General features: G+C 37.0%; 1 protein-coding gene across 3 annotated transcripts in view; it reads left to right on the top strand.

The window, feature by feature from the left end:
* Nucleotides 1-24699, top strand: part of LOC108769422 (tyrosine-protein phosphatase Lar-like) — a 328651-nt gene that overhangs the window by 28876 nt on the left and 275076 nt on the right. Inside the window, exon 1 of one of the 3 annotated variants that reach the window (XM_018520400.1) lies at nucleotides 18251-18513. The exons of the other annotated variants lie outside the window; for them this stretch is intronic. The gene's annotated coding sequence lies outside the window, so the exon portion shown is untranslated. Of the gene's footprint in view, nucleotides 1-18250; nucleotides 18514-24699 lie in introns of those variants that run through there. 3 annotated transcript variants of the gene reach the window in all.

Below are 24699 nucleotides of genomic sequence, written 5' to 3'. Positions count from 1 at the left end.
CGCTGAATTGATAATGTTAAACTATCAATTCTGTAAACTTTGTATCGTAAACTTTTGCGATATCGGATTTATTATTTTATAAACTTGTTTCAAAATATTACATTATAAGTTAGCTATAGTATATGGATACATTCCATTATCCTCATAAACTTGTTACGCTTACTCATGCGAAGTTTGCAAATTTTCACATGTTCCATTTTTCGAGTAACTTTAAAATCGTGTTTAAGAGAGACTTAACGTATAATCACGCTTATCGTTTGAATAATGCGACCACGAAATTTCCATCGAGGACTGTACGATGTATGATTCTCCACGGACTGTCTGTGCGCGACAGCTGAGCTCTGCCTCGGTCACGGCCCGTTCCATTTCAAACTCTTTTTGACCCCCGTGTGAGTCCTCCTCCTGGAAAAGCTTGAAGCACGCGGCGCGCTCAAACGAATGGGCTCCCACGGGAGCATAGTTTATTGCGTTCAAATCGTGCGCGAGTGTTTTGTGATTTAAACAAACGGCGCGCGTGTTTGAGACCGGTGAATGGTCTCGAGACCGAGGAGCTTACCTGACGTTGCCGAATTTCAAGGGGATGTTTGACGCGAGAGCAAAGCGCGAAAGGACCCAATTACAGGTGCTAGAAAATGCACAGATTATCAACTTTATACATAATAATACGAGTAGCGAGAGAGAGAGAGAGAGAGAGAGGATACGGAGAAGAATATGACTTTGCTTATTTGATTATATAAAGTTTGAAGGATGGCGAGAGATATTTAACATTGATACTTAATTCATGCAATTTGATGGCGGTAGCGGCGACGCGAATGTATTATTCGTCTATGTATGCTAACGTTTGCAGGACTTTAAAACATGTGCGCCACACTTGTGATATATAGTATATCCGATACATAAATGTGTAAAACTCGACTCGGTGCTATACTTTCCAATAATCGGACTTTCTGCCGTGAAATGCGCGTGCAGTCGATCGCACCCTGTTGCTTTTAACGGATTAAATGGAATACACAGTATATTCCATCTTCACTATATCAAATTTAGATGACAGATTCTTTGTCAAGAACTGAAAATTGAAATATATTAACAGAAATAATGTAATTCAGAATTAATGTAATTATGAAAATATTTAACGATAAAAATTAAACGATTGTCGTCGCTGAATTTAATATCCAAAAATTTCAAAATAATTAAGTTACTCTCTCGTAATTCTACTAAAAGTAATTACAATGACAAAAATGTTATTTCCCATTAATAATTTAATAATTTGATGTTTCTTTGTTAGTGATTTTCTTGCTTATATACATTTATCTACTTACATTTCTACATGTAATTTCAAATTTCCTTGCGAGCTTACGAGTTTTTCACGAGTTATTTTTCTTATATAAGTATTGTATATATTGTCATGCTTGTCACTCAGGAAAATACTATTATAGGTATAATTACTCGCTAACACGGGTGTTAATGAATGCGCGAACGGCAGCGGTCAATGCGGCGACGCGTCAGTACAGGACCAAAACCTAATCACGCACGTTCACGGAATTACATTCGGCTTAGAGACAACTGCGTTAAATGGAAATTGCACGCTACCGAAACTAGCAATCGCGATTGGTCCCATTGTTTCAATTGCGTATAGGCATTTTGGATAACTGCGCTCGCTCGCAAGCAGCCGGTGTATCATGAATTGCCGTTATAAATGTAGATATCTGGACCGTGCAGGTGAAATAGTTTTCGCGTCTATCGATTAAACTATTTAGATATCGTTCATCGATACCGTCGTCCTGACTTCTCGTCTCCGTCACTCTACCGATTGAACGAACCCGCGAACGAAAAGTAAAAGGCATCATCGAGCCCGCAATAGCGCGATATTTTTACCGTACTAGACAGCGGTTCGTTAACACCCGTTCGTTCGACGGATGTTTAGATTTACGAGCCGGTACCCATGTTCGCGAATCGTTCATAAATCATGAAAATGAAATCGGTCGAATCTATCTTTCTGACTCTTTTCGACACGTATTCCGTGTATCAATGTTACAACATAGTTCGCAATCATCGAACTTGGTCACTTTTTATAGCTTTATCACGTGTAACAAAATTTACATATTATTAATTATAATTAATATTTTATACAACAATGATTACAGTGAATATGTCGCGAGGTTTTTCGATATTACTTGATTGTGAGCGAAACAAAGAGAATTTATATATAATTTTGTTTAATATTAATATAATAGCTCAATGCTTAAATTAATAATTTAATTTATTAATTCAATGTAAAAAAATTCTTTGCATTATTAATTGTTGAGATGATAAAAGAATAAACGGGGGGCGGAAGGGGGGGAGTTTATGGATGAAAGAGGCACAGATCAATTTGCCTTTAGTATGAAATTCATTGTCCATGTTGGGCCGCTAATATCAGTAGATATTGGCAGAGGTTGCAAAGACTGTTGAACAGATTCTGGCATCGGTTAGGTTCGTTGACAAATTGTCCATTGTATCGTTCTGCGGTGTACGACGATTGGAAGCCTGCGTGTTAGTCGCGTTTACACGCGAAATTCCGGATGCGACTATCTCGTCGAAACACAAAAGCGAGATGTTGCCAACAGAATTGGATCAGGATGGCTTTAAAGAGGGAGAACGATCGTCGATACAGGACATTACGAGTAGATAGCTCAATAAATTTCTGTTTCTAATCTCATAGGTCTATTTTGATTATAATTATGAAAATTAACAATATCGTTTCCATTTATAAAAGTAGAAACGAAGAATAGCTGAAAGATTCTCAGAGTTTTTGCAATAACATGGATTCAAATACGGTTAACGCTAAAGTCAAGTTATCCTTTTCTTAATTAGTTATTAAGAAGAAGATAACGTGACCTTAGCGTTCACCATATCTAGATAAACGTTGTTGCAAAAACTCCCTATATTTTAGACGCCTGTCCGTTAAATATAATTGTCAATAAAAAATTCTGTGTATATTTTTCCGCGATTAACGATAATGTATGTCATCGTTGTTTGATGATAAATTATGAACTTTAATCTTCCGCGTTTTTGTTTGTACATTGATACCAATGATGTTGTAACTTAAATTTCAATGATTATAAATAATTTTGATAAAAATGCAGTTGGTATGACAGCTTCGTTACAGAAAGCTTTTTCGGACTACACGTAATAAAATTTAGTTCGATTTTATTTAATCGAAAAATTGAGGATAAATAGAGTCGATATTTTAAGACCGTCATTTTAGAAAATTTAAAATATTTTTAAATTTTCTTTATAGATAAATAAATATTCGCTTGCAAAAATGGAATAAAAATCGGAATACAAATTGAAATAAAAATTCTTCCATTCATATATAACTTTCAAATTATATAACAGATTTAATAATAAAAATTTAATATTCGTGCTTATTTAAAAATTTACATTTGTCTGTTTTTAATTATTTATGTTATAGAAATACGAAGTATCTTTTAATTGAAATACTTTATAAATTGATATACGATATCGTCATTTTTTTATCTCTGAAAAGATCACGTTTCCGTTTACGGGATGGAAATTAGGTAATTTTTTCTTCAAAGCTCTGCTTTTATCTTAATTAAACGTCATTACGCGAGCATAACTAGCAAACCACTGGTGGACCCGCGAATGTCACATTGCTTTTTTTCTCCTCTGAAGTTGTATTACTGTTTCGTTGGTCTCAGTGAAGAGAGGTTGCACTAGAAACTTCGTGTATACTGCGTGGCAGTAGTCGTTGCTGCTTTAGTACTGCACAGTTCCTTTTGCCGTAAAATTAGTTACGTGACGCTCATTTACGTATGTTAATCGCGTAGCACATTACTGGACATCCAACGTTATAATTTTCACTAAATTATGGGACAAATTTTTCGGGTAGAAAAAATATTATTTTCATTGTAATAAATAGTTTAAGTTATTTTATACTATCGCTTGATCGATTATTCCATTCCGATGGCACGGAATTGCATTTCGTTACAGAGACAATTTCGTATGACTTCTCTTTGCAGTACCATTTTAATTTTACAAGATCGCCAGCGCGTACACGTTGTCTCGCGGGGGAAATTGCTCCAGAATCTGGAATTGAAATTTACATCGTTATGAATCATTGCCGTGGAAAATGTATGACTCACTGGGCGCGATAATATACCGCCATCGTATTAGACACGAAAGGCGAACCTCAAAAGGTCTCCCCATAACGTACGGTACTATACGGACTCCCTGAAGTGCTAATACTCGTATATATATATCAGTGTCTTTGCAATTGCTGATCTTTCGTAAATTTCGTCCTCGATTACGATGGAGACCTATCTGTGAACAGTGTTACCCTTTTCTTTTCATTTTTTTTTTATAGTTACGCCCCAGAAACTCCGAGAGGGTAACTGCTAGTTGAAATATTGTCCCACAGATTACATGATTTCATTTGATTTCATCTGATTACAAATAATTTTTTTCACTACATATAAAATCATTTGTGGTAAAAAATACGATTTTATTTAATATTATACAATGGTTTCTCGTGGTTGCATATGTAATTATCGGATTATATACAACATATAGAGATTTCATATGAATTTTATAATGATTCGAGGACTCTGTCCCACGATTACATTAAGAATTACACTAATTGTGAGTATGCAGTCAGTCAGCCCACCCATCCGTTAAAAACAACCGATTTGGAAAATTAAATAAAATTGAATTAAATAAAATTTTTTTGGGGGACTGAGTATGCAGTCAGTCAGCCCACTCACCCGTTAAAAACAACCGATTTGGAAAATTAAATAAAATTAAATTTAATAAAATTTTTTTGGGGGACTGAGTATGCAGTCCGTCAGCCCACCCATCCGTTAAAAACAACCGATTTGAAAAATTAAATAAAATTAAATTAAATAAAATTTTTTTGGGGGACTGAGTATGCAGTCTGTCAGCCCACCCATCCGTTAAAAACAACCTACTTGGAAAATTAAATAAAATTAAATTTAATAAAATTTTTTTGGGGGACTGAGTATGCAGTCTGTCAGCCCACCCATCCGTTAAAAACAACCGATTTGGAAAATTAAATAAAATTAAATTAAATAAAATTTTTTTGGGGGACTGAGTATGCAGTCAGTCAGCCCACCCACCCGTTAAAAACAACCGATTTGGAAAATTAAATAAAATTAAATTAAATAAAATTTTTTTGGGGGACTGAGTATGCAGTCTAACAGCCCACCCATCCGTTAAAAACAATCGATTTGGAAAATTAAATAAAATTAAATTTAATAAAATTTTTTTGGGGGACTTAGTATGCAGTCAGTCAGCCCATCCACCCGTTAAAAATAACCGATTTGGAAAATTAAATAAAATTAAATTAAATAAAATTTTTTTGGGGGACTGATTGTAAGTAGTTATCCCCTCGAGAAACCCGCTGTAAATAACGCACAGTTGAGTTACGTCTCTGCGTCCAATAAAAATTTCTACATTGTGGAACGGCAATTTGTCATATCAGTCCGACCACCGCGTGCTAGAAAGCGATTTCTTGCAAAGAAATTAGAGATCGAAGTTGATAACTCCTTTCTCTCGTCCATCTGCCGTCGTCTTTCTTTCCTTGTCGTCTCTTGCTAACTGGATGTAAGAAGCTCGCTTCTCTTTTGCCTTTAATGACTGTTTTCTGACTTCCGACGACCCAACTTTCGGCATCACTTTCCGCTGTCCGTCGCAGAGCATTTCCCTTACTCTTTCGTCGACAGTCGAGTGAAATACCCTTTTCTTAATGATTTACGGACGTGAATAGCGCATGTGATGTTGAATAGAAACAAATGTGAACACAAGAGTATTACGCAACCACAATGTTTTCTCTACCAATGTTTTTACACGAAACTTTATAAAAATTTATTATCTCGTTTATTATTTATGTAGTCGCAAGCTTCTTAATTTTTAACGTTTTAAAAAGTATTTTAAAAGTTAAGACATCTGTTTTTATTTAAGAAGGAATACATGTGCCAAGATTATGTGTATGCTATATTTAAAGATAGATTTGTTTAAGCTCTTATTTTATAAAAATATCTTTCGCTCTTATTTTATAAAAATATCTTTCGCTCTTATTTTATAAAAATATCTTTTGTTAAGAACATCTTTTTTTCGTTGATATAGCCTGATATAAGAAATTCTTCGTAGAAATACGCTGTAGGATAAAAGGAACATAACAATTTAATTACTTACGACTATAGTTATAATATTACAGAGCTTAGCAAGTTTCTTATATCTCAATTTTCTCCTTAAAAAGTCAATTGAATATTATTTAAAAAAAATGTTTTTCTCTTTTTTTTCCAAAGGAAGAAAAGAAAAAAAAGAAGAAAAGAAGAAGAAAAAGAAGAAGAAAGATTGATATATCTCAACTCAAGTTTGCTTTTAACAACTATAATATATTAATTTTTAATTTTTTAAAAATAAATTAATCTTGTTTGATTTAAAAAGTGGAATATGAATTGATCAGATTCTAATTTAAGTATTTGCATATACTAATTGAATACATCGCAGATTGTATGCAATTACAAGAATCTGACAAGAGATATTTTAGATTCACCGGACTCTCCCCTATATTTACCGTCCTCATACATCCATCACGTGTTTACGATCATATCGACGTATATCGTCGATTATGCTAACAGGAGGCTGCTCGCGGTGCATTGAGCATGCTTTCGCGCTTTATCTTCCATTAATCATCTCGTCTCTCCGTTGTGAAACGTACTCGGCCGATATTGCTGCCAGAATTAAATTCGATGGGGCTCTAAGTGCTGGCCGTTCGAACAAGCGTGCCGTGAGATTAGTAGAATAGTATCGAAATATAACGCTCGCCGTGTTGGATTTCCGCTTGCTAGAGAAAACGTGATCTGCATTTTTGATAAATTGTGAATATATATACGTATACATACGTGTATGTACATGTGAAGCAAGATACGGTCGATGCAATGTTACTGCGGTCTCGTGCATGAGGGAGTGCAGTTCTGCGGTGCGTCCACGGCGATATATCGGATATCCGGCCGCGAGTACGTTCGATAGATTTGCAGGCGCTGCGGCGCTGTAAAGTGTCCGTCGCTAATTAAACGTCGCCACGCCACGCCTGCTTCTGTCGATGCGTACATATTTGTCGATGCGTTACACGATACGTTTTTTCATTCGCATCCAGATGCTACTATTCATTTGCGTTGTTTTCGATTATACGGTAATGAGCGCGCGCGAATGTTCGTTGCGTGTAAGCTTATTTATAGTTTGTGCACTAAATTCGCGTGAAAAATTGCTTTCATTGAAAGAGACGGTATGTATTTACCACCACTTTGTAAACTGTAAATGGAAAAGTGTCAATGTTATTAGAATCAGTGAGCAATTGATGATGCCGGTGTGAAGTTAGCATCCCATTTTGAAAAAAATCGATATTTTATACACAGTTCTGTTTGCACCCACAATAGTTCTACAGTTCCTGCTAAGTTTTAACAACAGTTACGCAGATTTAGCTAAAAAAAAAAAAATTTTTTTATAAATGGGGTGCCAACTTAGCGTGGCATCCCAAGTATCGCAAAAATTAATTTTTATCACGAAATTCTAAAGTTCTCGAAGAGTTCTACAGTTCCTGATAGGTTTCAGCGACAGTTCCGGCCTCTAAGTATTTTTTTTTAAACAATTTTTTAAAGCGAGAGCTAGCACCCCACCGCAAGAGTAAAGTACCTCGTAACGATCAGTTCTCGTCGACTTTTTGCTATTTTACTACAGTTCTACAATAGTTCTAACGCTTTCTGTAGGTTTTGCACAGAGTTCTGGCCTCTACGTATTTTTAAACAATTTTTTAATATCAGAGCCGCACCACAAGAGTAAAGTACCACGTAACAATCAGTTCGTTTTATGGTAGGGTGAACCCTTCGATTTTATTGTTGATTGGTATACTATTGTATTTTGGTGTGCTGATTATAAATATGATCATGAAAATTACCAACAAGGTCATTTTGACCATCATTTGCCGCACAATCTGGCTAAGCGTTACTACTCAGCATGCTTGTCAGTATGTGCTGTCGTGCTGAAAGATAGATAGGATGTACAATTTCTTTACGATTTTTCACACAAAGTGACTCCCATCTCACCTCTCCCCCTGCTTAGGGGCGCACGACTTTTCACGTGAAACGCGCGAGAAATGTAAAAAAAATCGATTTTTTAATATTTGATTTTGAAAATGATCTTGTCGACAATTTTCATTATCATATTCGTAATCAGGGCATCAAAATACAATAGTATGTCAATCGACAAGAAAATCGGGGAGTCCACCTTTTCAAAACTCTATTCTTTGATTTCGTTATCTTTAAAGCCTTTGATATTAATTATGATTAGCTTACGATTTTTTTGTTAATATTGTTGTTTTACAGTGCATATATGCAGTACAATTAGTCCTCTATTGCTTTGAATGCTCCCTCATGGTATGCAAAAGTGAAGGGAAAGCTAGACAGAGGGGAACATGAGCGAGCGGCAACTTCTCCCCTAAATCAAAGAACGGAATATTATTTCGGCGGGCGGCCGAGTTAAATGTAGTTTCCATTTCGATTCTCGAAGCACCGTCTCGTGCATAACGACGGGCTAAGAAAGCGATCGCATATAATCGAGGTGCAGAGAAAAGGGAAGTAATACAGGGGGAGAAAAGCAGACGCTTATGCCGAAATCCAAAGCGATTGGTGCAATAAGCGAAACAATAGTGCTTACGAACACGCTAACTTCGCACACCCTACAACTTCCTTTCTCTCTCTCTCTCTCTCTCTCTCTTGCCCCGTTCGCTTGGCCCGGCTTCCTTATCTCTACCGGTACTGGAGTTATTTAAACTCCCGTATCTCTACCAGTCTACCCCCTTGCAATTCCGCCCGTCTCCTTCCGCCCTCTCGGTGTTCCTAGTCGTTTCTGTGAGCGAGGAAGCGGTGGTTAGAACACGACACTCGTTAGTTTAAAATGATGGTTCCAATCCTTCTCGTCCGTACGATGGCTAATGATTATGGTTGACCGCGCTAAGTCGCGACTATGATGTTGCTTGTTGTGAAAGAGAGAGAGAGAGAGAGAGGGAGAGAGAGAGGGAGGGAGAGAGAGAGATATTGTTTTAAAAAATCCAAATTTTTAACATATTTGTCTTGATAAACATGATGTGCTGTAGAAAACAAATTTTTAACTCGACTTTGTCATAATGTTCTGTTATGCGAAAAATTAAAAAAATGTAGTTTAACTTTTATTACGTTTTTGCATTTTGTCATGGGATTTTCATGAATGTCAGTAGACACAAGTGCGCTAATTTTATTTTTTACCTGTTCACTTCTTATTTATTTTTTCTAAATCTTCGTAATGGATGTGTGTAATTTCGTCTGATGGTTTTCAAATCTTTCAGTGGTACTTAATTTATTATTACATTTCAACTAATCACATTAGTTGCGTGTATAATATTTTTATAGCTTTGTGGAATTATAATACCGGAATTAAAAATGTAATATGTATACCCGTTTTTGTAAATTAACATATATACTCATTTCGTTTCTTAAATGAACAAAAAAATAAGGACACTATTAAACGGATAATCAAATAAGTTTAATTAAATCATAAACATTTTTTATTATAAATTTAGTTTTCAGACAATAAATTTTTTATATGCTTAGAGAAATATTGTTGACTATCTATAAATGTAATGTAAAATATTAGATTATCTGACAGTTTAGACTTTATTGAGAGTTTAGACTATTCAGAGACGAATTATCGCGTTTGTTAATGTGCTGCATTCTACCGTGTCGGTGGCATCCCGATGTACGTGTATAATACGCCGGTTTACGACGTGTTTATTAGAGTGGCTTGTGGAGCGCAGTTCTCGCGTACTGCAATACCAGCTCGTCCTGCATAAGCTGACAATTGCCGTAACGGCAGGTGACAACCGGTCATCGCGCGGTTCCAACGGCCTACGAGAAGCCGCCGCTTCGTCCCGCGTACATTCAACATCCTCCTCCCGAAAGCACATATCCGTATATGACGAAATTTATGGCGTTATCCGTCACACGCAACGCGTGGTCGGCTCGCTAATTTTGAATCCAATTCTCGAATTATAGCGTGCTCTCGTCATCGAAGATCATTCAGCCATCGAAGAAATTTTGTCCGAAACTACGAGATTTCGTATATGAAGATATTCTGTTGAATTTCACGTTTGGAATTATATTCGCATGTTAATAGAAAAGTGCAGAAAACTTTAGAGATGATTTTATATGTATTATTGACGACAGAGATCTTGTATTTTCCAATGTTTGCTTTGAAGAAAAATTTGCCGAGCGAACGAGTATTTCGCTAGAGCGAGCAATGTTGACGACGAAGAAGTTTGCAAAGACGTTAACGAGAGGCGACCATGCGAGCGTTTACCGAGATGGTGGTTGCTCCTTTTGTAATTTTCGAGGATTCTTAACAACGCGAACGCGCCGTAACCTTCTATTCCGTGTCGTTTCGCAAAAATTCATAGGAAAATCAACGAGCGTAGCCAATAACGCTGCCCGGTGACGATAAAGTCGCATTAAACTATCGATTTTCCCGACGAACTGAGCGACGACGACCAATGGCGCGCACACTTTCCGTAGTTTAACGGAAATCGAAGGTGAAGGATAATGGAAGGGAAGCAACTAGTCGTCGTCCACGAATTGCGCCGCGCTCTCGGGCTTCCTACCTCCGTTTAATGGCGGGGCTTCCACGCTTCTTTCCGTGAGAAATTGAAATCCACGATGCTCGATCTTGGGGTCGGGAGGACGGCGGCGATTCGCGTTACTGCACCTATCCTACGTAATTCCGGCGCTTCTTCTTTCACTTAAACCGATCTCGGTCGGGGGCGTTCGTGAATTCAGGTCGACGAACGTTGGTGGGTTGAGGTGCCGCCGTGAAAAGGATGCGAAACCGTTTGTTCTCACCGAAGGTTGATGCCTTCATTAGAATGTACGATGAAGCCGAACAGCAGAACGGAAGAATTGCGCGCAATTACCGAGAATCTTACGGAGCTATTTCTCACGGAATAGAATGAGAAGCGATAAAACGTATCGAGAAGGTATATATCTCGATCTATATGTTCCTCTTTTTTCTATAAAGGTTTGCCAATATTTTTTCTCCTCTGACGTTTCCTCGTTGCCAATATTCCTTTTTTATTAGTTCACTTGCAATTTTTTTGCATGCTGGATTTCATTGCGAATCTAAAAATTTACACCAAATTAAAACAAAAAAAAAATAGCTTAGAGTCAATTTAAAAAAATATTCCGTAATTTGAAGTGAGAATTACTTGTAGGTATACCACTGCAATAGAATATTTCAAAACTGCGCATATACGAAATTTTTTGAATGGATAGAGACTATGTTGCAAGAGAAAAACAATTTGCACAGTATATTTTTAAATGTTTTGTTATATTCTGGAAACAACACTTTTTCAGTATTGCTACTAGTCTTATTTAATTTGATTATAAAAACTGAGAAATGATTTTTTTAAATTGATTTTTTAAATGCATTTTTATCTCGATAAATTAACAAAATGCTGAATGTTGAGATAGTTGGAAAAAATAAACTTTTATAACTCTGCATGTGGTATTTCTACGTAGACAAGCGTAACGGTTTACGCTTCTCATTTTGATTGGATCGGATTTCACTACGAGCGATCCTCGAGGGTATATATTTGTTGGAAATTACGCGCGGCGGCCACCCGTTCCTTTCGTATCGCGGTCGACGTTAAGTCTGCTAGAAATAAATGCAAATGAAGCCGTTGTTGGCGGTCTTGTTACCCGTTAAAGGGTCGTAGATAGGTTACGCTATCATGGGTCGGAGGAGCGTTCACTGTTCACGGGAATAGCAAATCTGCACTTCTTGGCACCGTGCGCGGCACTTTTGCCTTCGTCTCTGCTTTCATTCGCTGTCTGTGATACAAGGGTGCGTACAACGTGCAGTAGATTAGCGGGCGAAATGCTGGAATCTGCAGTTGGATCGTTTCGAGAAGTCCGAGAACACGGCGTGTACTTCATCCCGGCATCCCGGCTTCGTGCCGACTCGCAATTAAATTACGTGGAGCCATTAACCATTTACAACAGTGCGAAGAAACCGATTTCGCGAGTGAATGGACGCGTAGAGGGCGGACTGTGAGCATCTTCGGAATTCGTTTTGGCTTCCAGTTCCAAGCGAGCTCGCGGAGCTGCCTCTTGGAACTGAAATTGACGGTCGACCGCAAGCGAAGCTTAATACAAGTTCGTTCGATCCAAGTTCCACTTTATTGTAGAGTTCTCAGCGGCTTTGCGTAAACGCCAACGGTACAGCGTTTCCGTCTATCGCTATTATCGCGTGTATTATCCGGTTACACGGCGGCGGATGATCCGGCGTTAAACATCCGCCGCGCCGCGCGCTTTTGTCGAAACTTGAAATCGAACATGGGACGAGTCGCATCGCACAAAGTTACACGTACCGAAATTAACACAGATTTCAGAATGGCATCTCGTCGGGACAACGGTGTCCAGATTGCCTTTCTCGTATCGAACATTACAATTCGATAACCTAAATGTACGCGTGGTTGCGTTAGTCCGTATCCTATTGGATAGGTATAGGTAGGTATAGCTACAGCGAACTGAGCGGACGCAGTTTCCCTGTTCAGAAGCTGAGCTGCACGGCGTGCAATGTCCGATCCAATCTGCGTGTGTATGGGCTACGGCTAACGGACGCCAACCAGGTCTAACCATCCTAGTGTACGTAGTATCGCCATTCCCTTCGATCTACATGCACGCATCGGCAGTGCAAAGCCCAATGTAACTAGCACGCGTGTGGATACAGCCGACCGAGAACGCTGTGTTCAGCGGCACGGGATGGTCGGGATGGTCGGCCCGGAAGCCTCGCCAAAGGCGACAAGGGATGTCCGCTGCCCAAATTGCCACCCTTGCTTACACAAGCTACTTTTTCGACCCTGAAGCTGACGCAGAATGCGGAGAATTTACTCGCTATTTCTTGATTATTTTACACTTGTACCTTCATTTTCTCACTTCTTTCATTCTCTACATTATTAATATTATTATTATTATTATTACTATTATTTTTATTAGTAGATAATATAGAGAAATATATTATAATATTTCTTTCTTATTTTTATATTTTTATAACTTCTTTAAGGATAGTATATAAAACGAGGATTTATGTACAATATATTATACATGTGTAAACTACATATTTTTCACGTAGGTACTGTACATTCTCTAAAAATAAAGAATGTAATAATGTTAGAATGGTAGAATATTTTCAAATTGAATAGATGTTTACGGCTCATATTCAGAACGCACTTGTCACAATTATACTTATAACGTTAGTGCACATTTAGCACATAGTTCACGTATGTAGAATTTCCAAAAAGATGCGCATTTATCGCATTAAAAGTACATTCTAAACACGGATCAATATCTTTTGTGATACCTTTCTTTGAAAGTAATCGCACAGTCAGTTTTGTATTTAGTCGAAACGATTTGAGCCGAACAAAATGGTTATGGATAGTGTGACTGTTGTGTAGTATATCGGATAGAATGTTTGATTAGTTTCATTCGCCGGGCAAATGTCAAAGCTGCAAAATTCTCTCAAATGGTGTTTGGTAAATCGATCTCGTGAATATTACGAACGAAGGATTTTTAACAATGTAGTTGTGATTTGCGCTTGGGCGTTCGTTTTCGGTATCGTTGAATCATGTTGTCGAAACTCCGATTTATTGTCCATGAATTTTCCGTTGGTGATTCAAGAAATGCGAGATTTATGGTCACAACCTGAAAATGGCCACACTAGTGAATAAAGTGCAGCAGTATGCAATAAATTGTATTAATCAATTGCATTGTTTGGTTTGGAAAAACAAATGTTTAAAAATTTATCATTTCTCCTAATTGAATTCATGCGTCATCTTAATTTGCACAAGTTCGATCAAGTTCAATGCGACATTGTAATTGTTAGAGTCTGAAGCTTTGTTAATGTCACATTTTATATTATAAAATATAAACTTTTCTCACATTACGCGGATAATATGTTACAGACACTGATATTATATTTAGCTCGCCAAACTCATATCGGCTAGTCACGAGATTAATTATATTGTAAACCGAGCCAACTGCAGTTCGCGAACTCGCAGACTCGTTTCCGTATTTGATATGATTCCGAAGTAATACGAATCCGGGCACCGGGTGAAGCCTCGTTGTTGAATCTAGGGTAGCAATGGGAATAGTTCGTAACATTATAAGCTTTTGTTGGATGGCGTGAACTGTGAGCTAAACGCTTCTAACTCCTGTTACTAGTAACTAGTAATTAAGCGAGGCGCTGCTGTGTGAAACGACCAACCTACCTGCTTCTGTCCCTCGCACCTTTCTACGATCCTGAAGGTTGCGGTGCGAAACATCCGAATCCGTGAGCCTTATCCATGATATAAATCAGTGAAAATAACATATAAAAATCTACAATGTTTCATAATCTACAATTTCAATTTTTAAGTCATAAGTAATCCAATCAAGACATATTTGTTTTAACATTTTTTATATTTCCATAATTTTTTTAAGTCATATTTGATAATCACTGATTATTACTATTTCTAATGTCAGGTCTTTAAAATATTCAGTATTCTTAGACGAGCAATTATAATATTTCATGTTTAAAAACATATAGAAGAGTATATTAAGAGAAAAATTTATCATTTCAATTAAATAATTGTTATTTGCTCCGAGCAGCTCTCATTCGAAAAAAAATGTACACTACATTTTAATTGAGGTTCGTTCTCTCATATGCATACTACATGATTACTTTTTTACGTAATTACTTTTTTGTGCGCTTTTCGTGCAATTCTATATCACGAACATTGGGTATATAATATTTAGCGAAACATCTGAGTAATATTCCGGTCATGGTACATGTTGAAATTTAATATATGGAAATTTATTAATACAGTACTTATTAAACAATATATACGTCAATTAATTATTTAAGTTGCTAAAATTGTCGATACATTAGAAAAAAAAACCGTGCACTTTCTTATAATATATTAAATATTCGTAAATTAAATATTTCAAATTAATTTTTTTCTTTGACGAAAGTCGATTGGATACTATTATATATTTGCTATTTTTTAAAATATTGCTTTAATTATTATTTGACATTAACAAATTTTTCTTTCTTTTTATAAGTCATACTGAGTTATGTTGTAATACTGAAACTGTCGTTTTTTTTAATGTTAAAATACATTCTTCTTAATTTAGATTCTAGTATTTGCTGCATGTCGTTTCTAATTAATTGTGTTTGAACTGATTGTGTAACCTAATTAAAATAAGATTCAAATGTGATAATACGTCTTTTACATACGAAATGTAAATTGTAATATAATCCTTGAGGTGTAACGTTTACTAACGCTGGTATTAATAACGCCTTAATTGGAAATTAGACTATGATATAAGCGTTCGACCTTCCTTTCCTGGAGCATGGGTCGCGCCATATATGGCGAAGTTAATTCCTTTAATTAATAATACAGCTTAGAACGTAAAGACTGCAAAGCGACTAGCAAACGCCGAGTCGCTTTTATTCGGCGACGTAAAATTAAAACTACAAAATTATGTATAACATAATATATAAATAATGTGCAAGTTCTTTTTTAATTTCCTTGCTTTTATGATGTATTAAAATTTAAAATTGTTTCCGAATAGGCCTTCATAATAATTATATTGCGTTATGGTGACCTGGATGTTATTCAGACGATATCGCTATCATATAAAAAAAATGTATTGATACATGCAATAGCGTATGGAATAACGGATTTGAGGGATTTTTTATCGATAATGCTTCGTTGATGAGGATCAGTGTATATATTGATACGTTTCTCGTTCTAGGATAAAACACATTTTGCAATAATCCAGGAATAAAATGATGCCTTCGCAGATTGAAAAAGTTAGGATTTACCTTTTATACTGCATCCAATTTGGAGTGATGTAAAGCCGTCTATTACATGGCCTCCGCGAATCACGTGACGTTTGCAAATGCATGCAAGTCTTGGAAAACACGCAGCTTAGAACGCGAGCCTTATTCTGTCATAAGAATGATTTAGGCCATATTGATTAAGAAATTACGTGAACCTATTCCTCTCGTGCCTTTAGATTGCCTATTCGTCACTTTTAAGACTCCAGTACACGTAACATATTTTATATAAATTAATATAACAATTGTAACATAAAAAGCGTATACAGTTAACACAGAGCTTCGTAACAATTTTTAGATTTTTTTGAATTTTTTTACGTGAAGGAAATGCATTAAATATAAATCTTACGAAGTATCATGAGAGATGTCTAAACAGAAATAATTAAAGAGATTCAATTCCGTGTGTTCTATTTCTACCGGAACATTTGTAGCGTCGATCGATTGGCTGTGAGTCATAACGGGTTACTTTTTTAATTTAATTATGACGGTTTCGAGTATTCCTCATATGTACTTTGCCTACATTTCTTTTATCGTATTTTCAAATGTTTTTACACGAAAGGAAAGTCCTTACAATTAGTATAATTAAATTTAACACAAGTAAATTTGCTTATTTTATCTGCTTAAAATAATTTTGATAATTTAGTATAATTCATATAATTTAATTACATTTTTATACAATTTAATTACACTTACATTTGAATAATTTAATATTCAAGCGAGCGATAGAATATGAAACGTAATGATTACACCGGGATTAATAACATCGGGGTCCATACATATGATCGATAAACAACACGTTTTTTTTTCGTCAGTACGTCTCCCGAATCCGTGACGAATGTTTTTTTCCGCAAAAACTAGGACAACTCCGAAAAGTTCGTTTTGATAGCACGAATAGTATTTTCAAAAATGTTGTGCAATTTCGCGTGGCAGCGTGTACGACGGTGCCCTCTCGACGACAAGGTGATACGGGCAAAAGCGGAGCACCGTGCCGTTCATGGTGGGTAGCGGGGATACGAGGAGGGGTGCCGGATACGAGGAGGGGTTGAATGGGTGGCGGATCTCCCGCCGCTCGCTTCACGGCGGATGGTTCACCGGACGCCCGTCGTCGGGGCGCTGCAGCCCGTCAGGACGTCAGTTCTCCATCGTATCGCGCCAGGGTCGGACCTGGATCCCACAGGCGCGCGCGCACACACACACGTACAACACATACACACATACACACACACCCCCATATATATATATATATATATTCATACGTACGCACGCACGCACGCACGCACGGACGGACGCACGCACGCACGCGCGCGTGCGGAGCACCCTTGCGCGGATTCCAGTGAACGCGGCGGGAGTAGTCGCGCGACTATGAGTGAATCGCGCTCGTCTCGGTTAATTACTACTCGTCGATGATAATTGATAACGTGGGCACAATTAAACGCGACGTGCTCTAGCTCGTACGATCGAGTGTTCGCGCCAAGTTTGCGCGAGTGTCAGACGCCAGAACGCTGGCGGCTGCCGAGGGTGAATAGTGACATATTCGAGGGGCGATTCGACTGATCGGTCCACGGGTCAAGTGTCGCGAGATACGAGAGATATCGACGAGCGATATTGGAATTGTCAGGAAGGAGTACGGACGATATATCAGGAGACAGTAAACAGAAATAATTGCAGACAGAGAGTAGTGAGCGCCGACAAGTAGTGACGGTTCGTATAAGGAAGGAGACGGTAGCGGCAGCGCGGTACAGTAGTCGCGCGGCAGATTCCACCGCCACGGGACTCAGTGATAGCGGCTCCCGGTGGTCAGACCGGCTGACAGAGGGCTTCGGTGGATCAGCTGACAGAGCGCGATATCCACCACATCGTGCCACGATATAAACGCACTAGTAGATAGAACAGAGTATATATATATATATCTATGTTGCGGCATATGTACATCCGTGATAACAGCGAACATGCGAGCACGTTTAATCGACGCACATATGCGTAACCGTCGCGTCTCGCCACCGAGGATTCAATTAAGCCTATCGCTCGAGGAAGGTCAAGTACGCTATGCGAGCGACGGGCTAAGGGGCCTGAGTTTTAATTAAAACTCGCCCATGGGACTCCCATTATCGCGCGCGCGTCTCGTATTCGGGATTAATTAGCTGCGTCGGAAATAAGAGCAGCAGCTAAGAGCTAGGTAAAAAGGTGGTTGCCGCGCTAGCTCGTATGTTGTCTTCGTAACACTTGTGTGACAGTTTTGTGCGACGCATCAGGAGCTTCTCGAGCCCGTCCTCGTCGTCATGAACGAACTTCTTCTCTGGTCGCGCTGCGGCTGGCTTGGTTAGTGATCGTGACGATTTTAACGGCGGCGCTTTCATTACAAATGCACCTTTGCGAGTGACAGATAGTGCAATTGCGATTGAAGTTAAAAATCATCGTTTGGAAGCTAGAGACGGGTAGAAAAAGTAGGAAATAGCGAGCGTCCTATACTTGACGCGCCTCTGCCAACGATGTTCAAGTAGGACGATTCTTGGTGATCGGCGATAGGTAAGCGAAATTATAACTCGCGATTTTCGTAAAGGGTGAATTTTTTTATACGTACGTAATATTAAATATTGCTAAAATTCGTCGCATACATGCCACTTGAGCATAATATCGTAATTTCTACGATATTATCAGAGTTTCCTTTCCAAATTACGTAGACTGTTGTCTTAAACGTTGTGAGGTTCAATAAAACACAAGTGTCGATGAATTCCGATATATTTTATTGATCCTGCCAGTTCTTTTAAAACTATGACTTTACATGATGAAATAGTTGATTTATATGATATTTATGAGCTGCAATTATTGTATTAATATTCTACATTATCTCGTGTTGTTATTTGTTTAGTGTATTTAATTAGTTGCAAATTACAATAACGTAATAATACATCAATTGCTCTATTACATATTTCACTACGTGATATTCAATATATTGTCGAACTTTCCTTTGTTTTTCGTCGCATTGCAACGTCAAAAGCTGCAATGTGATATTTAGTTGTCAGCTCGCGCGGAGTATGTACCTTAGACTCATCAAATATTGGTTGCAGTTAATTACATCGATCGAACGCGCGGTCATAATTCCATTAACTTCAAGTAAGTAATTTCGATTTATTCGTGTGAAATGAAGTACTATTCCGTAATGTATATACAATGTATAAATACATATTTCAACAGAATTGTAAACGCGTAATATCTCTTACAAAAAATGCAAAATTAGTTTCTATTGAAACGTGCACGGATTGGGTTTGAATCGTAAAAATGTAATTTGAAATAAATGAGAAATATATGAATACGGTGCAATTAACAATAACCGCGAGAAAATATTGTATTCCTTGCGAATTTCATTATACATAAAATGTATCGAAATTAAAAAAGTGCTTGGTGCACGTTTCAATCGTTTTTCAAAAATAACCAGAGTTTTTCTGGTTAATAATTTCTAGCAATATTCACTGCACAAGTTTACATTGTTGAATGTTTGGCGAAATGGCGTTTTGCGTTTTGTGAAGTTATGTGAGAAGTTGTGCGAATCTTCATATCACGCAGCGTTATCTTAACGCGTTTTTGGTGCCTAGAAAGGTGCGGAGCAACACCTAAGACAAAAGGGCAGAGATAACCGCAAATTGGTGTGCCCGTTATCTCTAGACGCTGCGTTAATTATCTCCATTTTATAAGCATCCGCAGACGCTCATAAGATAGCAAGCAACGAGGTATCCGGACGTATCCGAGTATCTCATTTACGTAGCATGGAGATGTGGTGAGTTGTTTCGGAGTATGTTGGCTTTGCATGAATAAACACCCAGCCATTTCGTTTCAGCGGCGAGCCCCGAAATTACACCACGGCATTACATTACTCGGGAACGATTCGAATTGAAACGCATATAACGAGCATTTCTATTTTCGCGCGATGTACGCTTTTCGCGAAACGACTGTTCTTCTGTGCGGCCAGATCTTCCCGTTACGATCGCATATATTTTACTCCGTCGGTCTTTACACACTCTAGCCCATCAACGTACATCAGATAATCCCCGCAAAATACGCTTTCGACTAATACATTCGTATCTCGTGTGCGCGTTATGTTATTCAATCATACATTTACGATACTCTCGACTATGCTTCCCTTTCCTTCCCTTCCCTTCCCTTCCCTTCCCTTTCCTTCCCTTCAGGTCTTATTAATAGCACTTACGCGCGTTTACATTGAATTATTACCGGTTACTCGCTGATGTGTCGCGAGATCGGTATCCTGTGCCTTCATTTGGTCTCACCAGTGTTGACGAATGATCGATCGACATCTCGTGCAGTCAAATGATAGCGATTCCACTGTCGTTATTGCTCATAGCAGAAATGATGTTAATGGTCGTGGTGGATGCCAGTTATGTGGTGGCCAATAATGTTTCTCACGCGTCCACATGCCACAAGCTATGTGGTGAGTGAAAAATGTGTTTGAGCTGTGTAAATAAACGTTAAAGGGCCTGTCTGATGGGTCTCACGAAAGCGAACGCGAAGCCGGATCGTCCCAACGAGATACGAGCTGTCTCGCTCCAAAAAGCGCTTGAAAAATAACGCTTCTGCGATGCGTTACTCGCACTGCGAATATCACAACCGTTGTTTACCGTATTACATTTTTTTTTTGATCGGCTGGTAGATTACATCGAACGTAGGGTTGATTTGGAAAAAGAGAATACGGAAGATGGGGGCTAATTTAATTTTTTGTTTTAAATTATGAAGATGAAATTTTTATCGCGATGAAATTCGCAAAGTTACATGCACCTAATACATAATAATCTTGTCGTTCGATGCTATCGTTGTATCATACGGCGCTATGGCAACGATCGCGGCTGGCTTACGTTTTCGAGAGATTACCTCGTTGGAAATGATCAGTTGGCTGGAATTTAAAATTAATTATCTTTCGCACGAAAGATAATATACATCAAAAGAATATTTATCTTCAATAACCTATATCGCTATTCCACTCAGTGATTCAAATAATATATTTATATACTTTACAATTAATTGTTCATTAAAGAGAATGCTGAGATATCATTTATTACTGATGCGAAAAATTGCGTTTTACAGAAGGATGATGCTTTTACCTGTTTTTTGTTTCTTTGAATATGTTAATGATTTTTAATTGCTTTCTAAAATTTTACTTTATTCTGAAAATATTTAGTTTCTCACGTTGTAATTAATGTTCTCTACCTCTTCTTTCTTGTGAATTTTCTTATACGTTGGAAATTTTCTTTAAAATGCTATTATCTTTATCTCGAGCTCAGCGAATACGCTTTCGTTTCGTTTCTGTAGTGCGGACATTGCAGATGATATAAATAAAAAGATCTTATCGTATGACTGTGCATAAACGAAAGCTCCACGGTGTTCCGGTTTGCTACTTTGGTCGTACAGGTGCATCGCTATACATTCGCGAAAGTGCGTTCAGTCTTTTATCTTGAAAAATGCACCGGATGCAATTTCATATTTTATGAGCGTTGCGCGGGCGTTTTGTCCGTGCTCAAATGAAGCAACAGTTGCCTCTGTTCGTTGTTGTGTCTGATCGCAGTTTAATCAAGAATGTTGATAATTCTATGTTTCTTTACTGAAATTTGTTGAAATATACGGCATATTATGCTTTTCAATATCGTCTATTCTGTTTCTATATTATCATGAATAAAGAGAATATTTTATAGTACATGAATACATTATGAGAGAAGAAAAACAGCAAAGTGTTCGATAATAACTTTTTAAATTACATATATTGATTAATGCATTTTATGACAACCCTTCTTGGTAACATTTTCCGATATTAATATATCTATATATTACCCATATGCGTATATGTTTTTATGTTCCCATTGCATAAAGAATATAGTACACCACCTCATATCGTAGCATTGTGAAAATAAAATATGTGAAACGTGTGATGTGGTATTGTAACTTTATTACGAACTGGAGCTGCCGCGAAAAATTCATTTTGTATTATTCATATATTAGTTATGCACGCAGCACGGAGGTACGTCGAAATTCTACGCGAAACGTATGGCTTGTGGCGTCTTACGAAACCGTAGCAAAGCGGAATTTCAGGTTTTCGAAGCACACAGTGTATGACGATATAAAGTCCGTGTGCGCACAACCAGTGCATAAAGTAAAAGCGGACTGGGATGAAAGGAACCGAGAACCAGTGGGAAACGTGCGTCTGAAGGGTTGCCTAGTCCATGTGGATGCTGCGAGAGCAGTGGGCGGTCGGTACGGATAGAGCAAGAGTTACCTATTTCGCTTTCTCCTTGAGCATAAAAAGAAAAAAAAGAAAAAGAAAGGAGAATCATTTATTTGGCGCTCAGGATTGTATTCGTTCAAGCGGTAGATAAAAGATACAGATAGCCTTTTTTAACAACAAAATTTCGTCACATTGTTTTCGTTATTTTGCTTCTTCTAAAAATTACAAGTGGTATAATTTAAAGTTTAAAACATTTAATTTAATCTTTACAATCTATGAACATCTAAAATGTTTAATTATATGAATTAAAAATGAAGACAAAATAAGAGTTATATAAAATTATAGAACTCTTAATTTTAAAAACAATACAATGATTATAAAGAGCATAAAGATATGAGAGTCCATTAAACAATTTTGAGTGTAAAAAAAATTATTTTAAGACATGAAATATATTACATTACTAAAATTCGAATAAATACATAAATTATTACATGTTTTGATCTTGGATTAGATCATCTTCAGATAATATAATAATACGCAGTAAATTAGTTACCGAAGACAAAAATAGTACTCATGATAGAAAGTTACATGGAATGTAGCGATCATGAATGCTTCACAGAGAACGGAAATTACTCGCAAACAGTTTGACGATCAAATGCTGGGAATTTCTTGATATTTAATGTGGTCATAGTTATTGTTTCGTAAAATAAAAAATCTTAATTAGAATGCTCTTTATAATCATAAGTATTGTTTTTTTTATAAAATAAAATATCGAAAATTTAGTTTCTGTTGAAGATCAATTTACTCCGAATTAATTGAATGATACATTTGTAAATTTTTTGATACTTTAATTTAGTTGTACTGTAAATAACAAGCTCTCCTGATGAAGCTAGCTCGAGTTTCACTTGCAGCATTTTCAGTAGATTACATGAAATATTTACGAAAATAAACAGGAGGAAGAAAGCGGGGCGATTACGTTTTGACATGAAGATACAGCGCGTGATTTGTATAAATGGAGTATGTCATGGTTGAAAGCGACTCGAGGGAGGCACGACGAGCTATTTCGCTAACGGTTATACCAGTTATAAGGATAGGAGGACGTCGCGCCTTCCGCGGATCCGTCCGAGAACGACGCTATCTCGACGTGACGAATGAGCAGCTTCCCGGGACCATCTCGCGGAGCAGAGAGCGCGGACGCTCGAGAAAATCATCCGCATGTTCCAGGAAATTCACGAATAAAATTTCCAGTAGATTGTATGCGACTATACCGGGCGTTTTCAAAGGTTTCCTATACTTTTCCTTCATATTTTAAAACCATTTGGAGTACATTTTTTCATAAATGTAAAAATAATACTTTATTCTGAATTTATATAGACAATCATGTAAATTTTTCTTCAGCAAAATTTTTAATAAAAAAACGGTAATAGTAAACTTACGTTTGAAGAAACGAGAAAAACTAAATAAATCTAAAGTGCTATTGCAATTCAATGCGTATTTAGAGAAAATTATAATAAGAAAGTAGTTCGAATTTCATTCGAAGAAGATTGACTCTACGTTGTCCAAAAATTTTATATGAAAACGTATGGGAATTCTGTTTGGTTTATTGGTACACTGTAATACACTGTGAATTATATCTTTGGTTCTGAATATAACTTGTTATGAAAATAGCACACAAATCATATTAGAGTGATAATGTTGTTATCGGTATAAATAATTAGAAATGTTGCTGCAATTTTTCAACCTGCGATGGTTTTGCGAGTAAAAATTCTTGAATTGTTAATTGTAAATTCATATTTTTAATTATTTTTCTCCCGAAATAAGTTTCCTTGCGAAAAAGATTTACATGACGACATATAAAAGTCAATAATTCTAGCCAGTGCGGTGCAGTAAATAATAAATGAATGTGGGCGTATTCAAGAGGGAGGGGTTTGGGTTGGTTCAGATCTCCCCTTCTTTCGAAATTTTTTATTAATTATTTTATTTTGACAGGATCCCATTAGGGTACATCCTGATTGCATACATTCACTCATATCGGTCGGTGCCTAACAATTTTTTACTACTTTACTAATGAATATTTTATTTTGAATTGGCCAAGCGATGTACTCTATCGAAATTTCACTTTTAATTGTAAAAAACATACAACTTTACTTATGACTTTGAGTTTTTATTGTTACATAAAATATTTTTTTCTTCTCGTTATAAGACCATATAAATAATTTTGAATACTTCTGTTAGTTTGAGCATACAATAACAATATTAATGAATTAAATATTTTGCTTGTAGTAACTGTATTGTCCTTCTTTAAAAAAAATGTCTTTAAGGAAATAAATAAAACATGTACAAAACGTAACATTTTTCCTCTTCCAAATGAGATACGAGGAGACATTAAAAGCTGTAAAAATATCCAAATGGAATTCATTAACGTTAAAAATTGTCGTAAATGTCACAACAATAAAATTGGTGCAGTGACGTTCTTTTCAGTACAG

The sequence above is a fragment of the Trachymyrmex cornetzi genome, unplaced genomic scaffold (genome assembly GCF_001594075.2).
Source record: "Trachymyrmex cornetzi isolate Tcor2-1 unplaced genomic scaffold, Tcor1.1 scaffold90, whole genome shotgun sequence".
In the NCBI taxonomy this organism is placed as follows: domain Eukaryota; kingdom Metazoa; phylum Arthropoda; class Insecta; order Hymenoptera; family Formicidae; genus Trachymyrmex; species Trachymyrmex cornetzi.
Note: the sequence above shows the minus strand (reverse complement) of the source record. Positions and strands in the feature narration are given on the sequence as shown.